General features: G+C 41.5%; 1 pseudogene; it reads left to right on the top strand.

Annotated features, from left to right (window-relative positions):
- The first annotated feature begins 8943 nt into the window (after window positions 1–8943).
- On the top strand, window positions 8944–11338 carry LOC142540960 (flavonoid 3'-monooxygenase-like; annotated as a pseudogene).
- Window positions 11339–11400: the final 62 nt, after the last annotated feature.

Below are 11400 nucleotides of genomic sequence, written 5' to 3'. Positions count from 1 at the left end.
ATGACAATATCGAACAGGCACAATATCAATATATAACTCAATCCACTGATGTTTCGACGGCATAACAATACAGTCTCGATAACCCCGTCAATCTCAACATCACAGATATAATACCAGAACTCATAAGCAATATCGGTACAACTCATAACCTCAATAACAATACAAATCTGATATCGAATCTCAATCAAATCAACTCCGAAAATCATAACAATTACATAAACAGTCTGTTCTTTAATCTGAGTTCAAATATACGATGTCTACTGTATCAGAAACATCATATCTGATTCATATTCAATTCTGACAATAACATAATTTCAAATCATGTCTAAACGTAACAAAACTTACGTCCAGTTGTAGCCTGCGTCGATAGGAATTCAGTACTGAAGTCGGATTCAAAATCTGACGGACGGATCGAAATAGAAAGGCGTAAGGATATTTCTTCTCAAAGATTCGCTCCCTTTCTCTGAAATCTCAGGAACAATTCGTGCTTGCTATATATATACATACATATACACGTTGCATGTAAGGCAAGTGGCCCCTTTCTTTCTCGCGCACGTCGCACCGCGGGTGCGCTCACCTTTGGACCGTGGGTGCGCTGCACGTATTGGATCACCTTAAAAAAATTCAGAAGGAACGACCGCGGGTGCGCTCATTCTTGGACCGCGGGTTCGGTGACCCTACTGTAGCAGCACTGCGGGTACGCTCTGTCTGGCACCGCGGTTGCGGTGTCCCTACTGTAAAAATAGCCAACTCTCTGTCCATCAACCGCGGGTGCGGTATATTTCATAGCGCGGGTGCGGTGGCTTTTTCTTTGTCAACAAACTCAATTTGCAACGTCGCTTCTCCACGTCTGTTCTTCCATCGCCTTATTCATAATATATAACAATTCAAAAGTATCAAACTAAAATCTCGGGCATTACAATATCATAATGCAATTCCTCAGATTCATTAGTAAGAAATTGAGAAAATCTTGGGGAGAAGTGTGAAATACATGACGTCTTTCATGTATCTACGATTTGGCAAGAAAGGGAAGTTGTCTCCACTGATACGTTGGTCCATATGAGATTCTCGAGAAGATAGGAGATCGTGCCTATCGACTCGCATTACCGCCTTTATTATCGGGAATACATGACGTCTTTCATGTATCTATGCTGTGGAAGTATCTCCCTGATGATTCTCACCTTATTCGACCAGACGAGACGGAACTTGATGAAATTCTAAGTTATGTTGAAAAACCGATCCAGATTATCGATCGTAAGGAAAAGCAACTTAGAACGAAGACTATTCCTCTTGTGAAAGTTCAGTGGACTCGTCATGGCACTGAGGAAGCTACTTGGGAGACTGAATCAGACATGAGACAAGAATTCCCAGCATTATTTCATTTATGTAAGTATTTTAATTCTGTTTCTGTTATACATTTCCTTTCGATATGACTTGATTGCCTGTGATTTCGGGGATACTTAGATTGTGCCATTATGCCGTTGATTTGAATTAAATCCAGATTAATCATATTCATTGTTGAATTTAGAATAGAACATTGATATTATGATTCTCGATATGTCATTTCAGATTTACAGAGACAGTCTTGAGTTCAGAACTGATATTGCTTCAGACCGAGACTACAAACGAAAGGTATAAGTCAATGTGGTACTGGGAGATCGACTCAAGTAGGATATACTTGAGTTTCCCTAAATCACATACTTCTTATTATTATGTTCATTGCTTTGACTTTATATGCTTGTTCTATGGATGTATAGAAAACAGGTATTAGTCGAGTGATCTTGTGACAGAAGTGCCTGATAGTGGTGGGATCATCACGGGCACATTGCACGATGTCACAAGATAGTGTATTGGCGATGGTGCCACAGTCTGTGACGGATAGGTCAAGACACTGGATGTTTGGTTATATCGACGTGGATAGAATCGGAGTTTCTTCTATTACTGTTGGTCGATATAGGAATACCAACGTCTGGAAACTGGGATCCCTAGACTAGGATTGAGTCTAGTCTGAGTCGTGGAGTCACGAGTATGATTGATAGTGATATTATTTATGTTTCAGACTTTGATATATATCTGATATCTGCTTCATGCTTTATATTGATTATATGATTGCATGTTCGTTGATTTATACTGGGATTATATTCTCACCGGAATTATCCGGCTGTTGTCGTGTTTGTATGTGTGCATGACAACAGGTGGGACAAGATCAGGGTCGAGGAGATGACGAGAGATCATGATTAGAGTGGAGACCACAGACTTTGATGTTGCTGTAGATAGGGTTTGAACACTTGATAGCTAGTTGTTGAACTTTAGTCTGTATTGAATGTATGTTGTACAGGACTTGTACCTTATTTTATACTGATATGTATACTAGTATGATTTCCATTACGTTCTGCATTTAAAAAAAAAATTTAGACCATGTTTATTATAATTGATTAAATTGTCCCAATGACGGTTATGAACTTGATTAGCGTTCGGGTCCCCACAACAGGTGGTATCAGAGCGATAGATCCTTTAGATTGAGATAGGAGCTAGTGAGCGGGGTAGAATGTGTGTTCTTTTCTGCTTTTGAATGCTAGCATGTCTTACATCTTTAATACATATTACTTGCTTATCTGATTTGATATGGTAATATGTTTTATTGAGAATGAATCAACACCTATTCTGGATCAGGAGTAAGACGATTGGAGGAGAACTGAAATAGAATTCTTGTTTGGGGTTACTAATCCTTTTGATTATCAGATATGCCTCCAAGAAGAATACCAGAACAGGGTTGTACTTCGAATCCTCCGATGGACGTTACAGCCACTCCTATGGAGACATTATTGAAAAGGTTTCAGTCGTTCCATCCACCAACTCTGAAGGGTACTGAGAATTCAGTGGATTGCGAGAGTTGGCTAGAAGATATTGAGATGCTGTTTGAGTCCTTGGACTATACTGATGAGAGGAGAATGAAACTGATTGGACACCAGTTACACGATGTTGCAAAGAACTGGTGGATCACGACGAAAAAGGCATTGGAGCATCGAGGTACGACTATTACCTGGAATGTGTTTAGAATTGAATTTTATCAGAGATTCTTTCCAGTGTCGTACAGGAAGGATAAGGGGGCCGAGTTTGCTAATTTGAGACAGGGCCAGCTAAACATTGAGAAATATGTGGCCAAGTTCTCGACCTTGTTGCGGTTTGCTCCACATGTGGCTGAAAATGATGAGGCCGTTGCTGATCAGTTTATTAATGGCCTAAATCCTGAAATCTTTACCTTGGTGAATACCGGGAGGCCAAACAATTTCACTGATGCCTTGAACCGAGCTAAGGGAGCCGAAGCAGGTCTGATGAAACAGAAAGGAGCTTCATTTGTGCCTCCATCACCGAGACCAGAACAACCACCTCCTCGATTCGAGAGTGGTGGGGGTAGTGGAAAGAAAGACTTCCTGAAAGCTAGGGGAAAGCAGTTCAAGAAGTCTGGCAGCAGTTCTTCCAGTTCTAGTGGCTTGAGACAGACTGGTCAGGGCCAGAGTTATACAGGACCCTATTGCAGCACCTGTGGAGGGAAGCATGCCCCAGAGCAGTGTCGAGGAGTGTTTGGCAGCTGTCGTATTTGTAGACAGCAGGGACATTTTGCCCGAGTATGTCCACAGAGAGGTGCCCAGGGATCCCAGGCAGCAGAGTCATCTGGATCAGTGGCTCAGACAGGAAGACGACCATCTGCTTTTCATTCTTTCCAGCCATCACCATCGACCCAGTCACAGCAGAGGCCAGGAGGTAGCCAGACAGTGAGCCATCCTCCGAGACAGCAGGCCAAAGTGTTCGCTTTGACTGAGGAGCAGGCACATGATGCACCTGATGATGTTGTTGCAGGTAACTTCTTTATTTCTGGTTATCCTGCATATCTATTGATAGATACTGGTGCATCACATACATTTATATCTGAGCGATTTGCATTGAGTCATGTATTGCCTATTGAGTCATTGTCTGCGGTAGTGTCTGTCTCTTCTCCTTTGGGGACAGGTTTGATATCAGTGAAGTCTGTTAGATCGTGTATACTGCAGTATGATGAGCATGAAATTGAGTTAGACTGTATTGTACTTGGGTTGTCTGATTTTGACTGTATTATCGGTATCGATATGTTGACCAAGTACAGGGCTACAGTCGATTGTTTCCACAAGATTGTAAGATTCAGGCCGGAGATGGCTGATGAGTGGAAATTTTATGGTAAGGGTTCTCGAGCCAGAATTCCTTTGATATCGGCTATGAATATGACTCGATTGTTCCAGAAAGGAGCGGATGGATTCTTTGTCTATTCAGTTGATTTACTGAAATCGAGTCCATCATTGGCGGACTTGCCAGTGGTGTGTGAGTTTGCTGATGTCTTTCCAGATGAGATTCCTGGTTTGCCTCGGATTCGAGAAATAGACTTCAGTATTTAGTTGATGCCAGGTACAGTTCCGATTTCGAGGGCTCCGTACAGAATGGCACCGATGGAGTTGAAAGAGTTGAAAGAACAGTTGGAGGATTTATTAGCCAAGGGGTATATCAGACCGAGTGTGTCTCCTTGGGGTGCTCCAGTACTGTTTGTGAGGAAGAAAGACGGTTCAATGAGACTTTGTATCGATTACCGGCAACTGAACAAAGCAACGGTAAAGAATAAATATCCCTTACCTCGCATTGATGATCTGTTTGATCAGTTGCAGGGTTCTTCAGTGTATTCCAAGATCGATCTGAGATCTGGATACCATCAACTGAGAGTCAAGGATTCTGATATCTCAAAGACAGCCTTCAGAACCAGGTATGGACACTATGAATTTATTGTCATGCCATTTGGTTTGACGAATGCACTGGCTGTATTTATGGGGTTGATTAACCGTATCTTTCAGAGAAATCTGGATGATTTTGTGATCATTTTTATTGATGATATTCTGATTTATTCCAAGAATATGATTGAGCATGCTGATCACCTGAGAACTGTGTTGAAAATCCTGAGAGCTGAGAAATTATATGCTAAACTGTCGAAATGCGAGTTTTGGTTGAGACAGGTGGTATTTTTGGGGCATATTAAATCCGAAGATGGTATATCAGTTGATCCCAGTAAGGTTGAGGCAGTGATTTCTTGGCCGAGACCGATAACAGTGCCCGAGATTCACAGTTTTATGGGTTTGGCAGGATATTATCGTCGATTCATCAAAGATTTTTCCAGTATTGCCAAACCGATTACACAGTTGACTCAGAAGAATGCTCCATTCGTTTGGTCTGAGGAATGTGAGACCAGTTTTCTTGAATTAAATAAAAGACTGACCAGTGCACCAATATTGACCATCCCATCAGGTACTGGTGATTTTGTGGTTTATTGTGACGCATCTCATCGAGGATTGGGATGTATGATGCAGCGAGGACATGTCATTGCCTATGCCTCGAGACAACTGAAACCACATGAAACTCGTTACCCAATTCATGATCTCGAATTGGCAGCCATTATCTTTGCATTGAAGATATGACGACATTATCTGTACGGCGAGAAATTTGAGATATATTCTGATCACAAGAGCTTGAAGTATTTGTTTTCACAGTCCGAGCTGAATATGAGGCAACGAAGATGGCTCGATTTATTGAAGGATTTCGATTGTGAAATCAAATATTATCCAGGAAAGTCCAATGCAGCAGCTGACGCACTGAGTCGAAAGGTATGTTCCTTATCCTTATCGACGATTGGTGTCTCGAATTTGATAGAAGACTGTTGTTTGTCTGGATTAGCCTTTGAAACAGATTGTCAGCCTCTGAGATTATGTGCAATTCGAGCTGAACCAGAATTGATATTAAGAATCAAAGAGGCACAGAAAGTTGATCAGAACGTACAGAATTCGATTTCTATGGTCAGAGCTGGACATCAATCGGAGTATCAGGTTCATGATGGTGTTTTGTATGTGAATAATCGTATTGTTGTGCCGAATGTTTCAGATTTGAAACAACGAATTCTGACAGAAGCGCACGACAGTCATTTTAGCATTCATCCTGGTGGCAGGAAAATGTATAATGATTTGAAGACACAATATTGGTGGAAACAGATGAAATCTGAGGTTACTGAATTTGTAGCCAAGTGTCTGAATTGCCAACAGGTGAAAGCTGAGAGGAAGAAACCAGGAGGATTGTTACAGAGTTTGTCCATTCCTGAATGGAAATGGGATCACATTTCCATGGATTTTTTGACGCAGTTACCACGTTCCTCCAGAGGTTGCGATGCAATTTGGGTCGTGATTGATCGATTGACCAAATCTGCATGTTTTATTCCATACAAAATGACATACAGATATGACCAGATGGCCGATATTTATGTTTGAGACGTGGTTAGATTGCACGGAGTGCCGAAGTCGATTGTTTCAGGCCGTGACCCTCGGTTTACTTTGCACTTCTGGCAAGAGTTTGCAGCAAGCTCTAGGTACGAAGTTACATCTGAGTACCGCATATCATCCACATACTGACGGACAGTCAGAGCGGACGATTCAGACATTGGAAGATATGCTGAGAGTTGTAGAGCTTGATTTTAGCACTAATTGGCAAGATGCATTGCCTCTCTGTGAGTTTTCGTACAACAATAGCTATCAAACGAGTATTGAGATGGCCCCATTCGAAGCGTTGTACGGAAAGAAATGTAGATCCCCTTTATATTGGGATGATATCTCTGAGGTTCCTGAGATTGGACCTAGTATGATCAGAAATAGGACGGAAAAAGTGAAGCTGATTCAGAAGAAAATGAAGGCAGCCCAGGACCGACAGGCCAAATATGCCAATGTTCGACGACGACCGTTGGTATTTGAGGCAGGAGATCGAGTATTCTTGAAGATTTCACCTTTCAGAGGAGTTGTCCGATTTGGCAAGAAAGGGAAGTTGTCTCCACGATACGTTGGTCCATATGAGATTCTCGAGAAGATAGGAGATCGTGCCTATCGACTCGCATTACCGCCTTCATTATCGGGAATACATGACGTCTTTCATGTATCTATGCTGTGGAAGTATCTCCCTGATGATTCTCACCTTATTCGACCAGACGAGACGGAACTTGATGAAATTCTAAGTTATGTTGAAAAACCGATCCAGATTATCGATCGTAAGGAAAAGCAACTTAGAACGAAGACTATTCCTCTTGTGAAAGTTCAGTGGACTCGTCATGGCACTGAGGAAGCTACTTGGGAGACTGAATCAGACATGAGACAAGAATTCCCAGCATTATTTCATTTATGTAAGTATTTTAATTCTGTTTCTGTTATACATTTCCTTTCGATATGACTTGATTGCCTGTGATTTCGGGGATACTTAGATTGTGCCATTATGCCGTTGATTTGAATTAAATCCAGATTAATCATATTCATTGTTGAATTTAGAATAGAACATTGATATTATGATTCTCGATATGTCGTTTCAGATTTACAGAGACAGTCTTGAGTTCAGAACTGATATTGCTTCAGACCGAGACTACAAACGAAAGGTATAAGTCAATGTGGTACTGGGAGATCGACTCAAGTAGGATATACTTGAGTTTTCCTAAATCACATACTTCTTATTATTATGTTCATTGCTTTGACTTTATATGCTTGTTCTATGGATGTATAGAAAACAGGTATTAGTCGAGTGATCTTGTGACAGAAGTGCCTGATAGTGGTGGGATCGTCACGGGCACATTGCACGATGTCACAAGATAGTGTATTGGCGATGGTGCCACAGTCTGTGACGGATAGGTCAAGACACTGGATGTTTGGTTATATCGACGTGGATAGAATCGGAGTTTCTTCTATTACTGTTGGTCGATATAGGAATACCAACGTCTGGAAACTGGGATCCCTAGACTAGGATTGAGTCTAGTCTGAGTCGTGGAGTCACGAGTATGATTGATAGTGATATTATTTATGTTTCAGACTTTGATATATATCTGATATCTGCTTCATGCTTTATATTGATTATATGATTGCATGTTCGTTGATTTATACTGGGATTATATTCTCACCGGAATTATCCGGCTGTTGTCGTGTTTGTATGTGTGCATGACAACAGGTGGGACAAGATCAGGGTCGAGGAGATGACGAGAGATCATGATTAGAGTGGAGACCACGGACTTTGATGTTGCTGTAGATAGGGTTTGAACACTTGATAGCTAGTTGTTGAACTTTAGTCTGTATTGAATGTATGTTGTACAGGACTTGTACCTTATTTTATACTGATATGTATACTAGTATGATTTCCATTACGTTCTGCATTTAAAAAAAAAATTAGACCCTGTTTATTATAATTGATTAAATTGTCCCAATGACGATTATGAACTTGATTAGCGTTCGGGTCCCCACACATGGGCAGTGTTTCCCTTGGCCCAATGTGGGCAACTGACCACATTGGCAGTAGTGGGACCAAATAGAGGCACTTTCTCGAATTTAACTGATTTTGATTTTTTTGTTCAGTTTTGTTCGTTGCTCAACTGGTCATTTAGTTTTGCTCAACTGATCATTCAGTTTTCTCAACTAAACCAAACTAATGAAATCAGCTAAAATCAGCCTTGATGATTTCAGTCTGCGCAGAACTCATATCTTCATTGTCATTTATCACCATTTTAAACTCCGATTCATACTCTTGACATGTGAATATGATATATAGATCATAGTCTTAGCTTCATAACCCATACTAAAACATTTCATTTGGATTAGCGAGCTGCCAAAATATCGCAACTGCTCATGCTCAAATGATTGTTGTTTTTCGTGTAATCAGTTTGGTTTTGTAACTATCGGTTTGCCTAGATAATATCCGATTTAACCCAATTGACGTGAAATACGATTTATTCCAAATTGAGTTTTATGTTCCTCAAAATTGAGAAATCCTCAAATTTGTTTTCATGTCATCGGTTAATAGTAATCAATATTTTCTTGGGTAAAAATCATATCAAAATTTAAAATTTCACAGAGACTAATTACAAGATCAACTAAAATCCGTAATTTTTAGAAGATGGACGTAGATAAGACCAAACCAAGTTACCTAACCTATCAATAGCCCTATATATTAATGGTGCCCAACTTTTTGCATGAGTAGTTCCAGATGGCAAGCTCTCTCTCTCTATATATATATATAAACACAGAGAAGATACAAAGAAAGAAAAAGATACTGGTAGATCCCGGAAAATGTTCAGCTCCACCTTAACGTTGATAACATGCACTTCCATTTTAGGGTTCCTTCTATGTTCTTTAATGCATAGCCGGTGGCGAAAGGACCCTAGACGAAAACTGCCTCCTGGCCCAAGACCATGGCCGATTGTCGGAAACCTCCTGCAACTGGGTCCGATGCCCCACCGGTCGTTGGCGGAGTTAGCTAGGGTGCATGGTCCCCTCATGCATCTCAAGTTGGGATCTGTGCACTCCGTGGTGGCCTCCTCCGCGAGCGTGGCGGAGCAATTCCTTAAGGTGCACGACTCGAACTTCTTGAACCGGCCGCCGAACTCGGCTGCTGAATATTTTGCATACAACTACCAAGACTTGGTTTTCACGTCATACGGCCCACGGTGGCGCTTGCTCAGGAAAATATGTGCCCTCCATCTCTTCTCTGCAAAGGCTTTAGATAACTTCGTGAAAGTCAGACAGGTTATATCATGATTTCTCGGGAAAGTGCCTCTATTTGGTGGATTCCAATAATGTCATCATATTAATTACATGTAGTTGATAAGTTGGCAACTCATTAACTTCTCTAAAATAAGTATTTATTTCAAATAACTTGAAGGAAAATCAAGATTATTGATTCATCGTCGGTTTATTTATTTGACCAAGATCATCCTCCCAAAGAAATATTTCTAACTTTTGTTATTTAAGAAAATACCACCCCGTTTGCTTAAAAAAAACATATATTTTCCCAAGAATAAAATCACCGGAAAACTCTTGGTTTTGTAGGAAGAAGTGCTAGGTCTCAGCGGCGCTCTAGCTCGTCCAATACAAACGCCGGTGGATCTAGGCCAAATGATAAACACGTGCACCACCAACGCAATATCACGCGTGATCCTCGGGAGGCGCCTGGTCGACCATGTACAGGGCCGCGCGGACACCAAGGGGGAGGAGGTAAAGGCACTGGTGGCGGAGGTGACGACGTTGGCAGGTATGTTTGTGATGAGCGATTTTATCCCACTCCTCAAAGGTTTCGACGTACAGGGAGTGGTGAAGAAGTTGAAGGTGGGCCACAAGCGATTCGATTCTTTTCTGAATGCGATGATCGAAGATCACAAGATCGACGACCCTCACGGGAGAGAGGGACATGTCGACCTATTGAGCATCTTGATTTCTTCGCAGGTGGAGGATGATGGCACCAAGGAAGAGAGGCCGACTCCCACAGAAATTAAAGCCTTGTTTCTCGTATGTGATTTTATCCTTACAACTATCCAAATTATCACATGAAAAAATCATATGTTTTCTCAATTGGATCAATCGGATTCTTACGATATTATGCCAAACGTATGGTCGAACTAACTCTCATACTCGTATACATGAAACTAAATTAACAATTTTATATTTTTATATGAAATAAAGTTTTTTTAAAAAAAATTCTTGAGAAGATATAAAAGGTTATTTTTCAATTGCAGAACTTGTTTATAGCTGGGACAGATACAACGTCTACTACTGTAGAGTGGGCTATTGCTGAGCTCATCCATCGTCCGGATATTTTGGCTCAAGCTCAACAAGAACTCGACTCGGTAGTCGGCAAGGATCCGGCTCGTGGCCGAATCCGACCTGCCTCATTTGACATTCCTCCAAGCCATCGTGAAGGAAATATTCCGTCTCCATCCTTCTACTCCACTCTCCCTTCCGCGAATCGCCAACGAGAGCTGCGAGATCAACGGATACTTCATTCCCAAGGGGGCAACACTTCTCGTCAACGTTTGGGCCATAGGCCGTGATCCTGACGTGTGGGCGGAGCCTCTCGAGTTCCGGCCCCAACGGTTTATGCATGGTGGGGAGAGGCCCAATGTCGACGTTAGAGGGACTGATTTCGAGATGATACCCTTCGGCGCCGGGCGCCGAATATGCGCGGGAGTGAGCTTGGGCATACGCATGGTTCAGTTGTTGACCGCGACATTGATCCACGCATTCGATTTCGGCCTCGTGGATGGACAACTGCCCCAATTGGAGGAGGCTTTTGCTCTAACGTTAGGACGTTCGGAGCGTTTGATGGTGCAGCCAAAGCCTCGGCTGGCATCTCATGTTTACGAAGCCCATACGTGATTTCAAATATTGAAGTTTCTCTTTATTTGTTGGATTCAAATAAGAATATTTGACAAAATAATTGGCCAATTTCTATCCACACATCGTTATTATAAAATATTATTTTAACCCGAAAGACTGAAAAATGCAACTTTTTTTGTTTGGTAATATCATTTCGATTTTA

The sequence above is a fragment of the Primulina tabacum genome, chromosome 3, assembly GCF_025594145.1.
Source record: "Primulina tabacum isolate GXHZ01 chromosome 3, ASM2559414v2, whole genome shotgun sequence".
Taxonomy (NCBI): Eukaryota; Viridiplantae; Streptophyta; class Magnoliopsida; order Lamiales; family Gesneriaceae; genus Primulina; species Primulina tabacum.
This window is presented reverse-complemented; position numbering and strand designations above follow the sequence as displayed.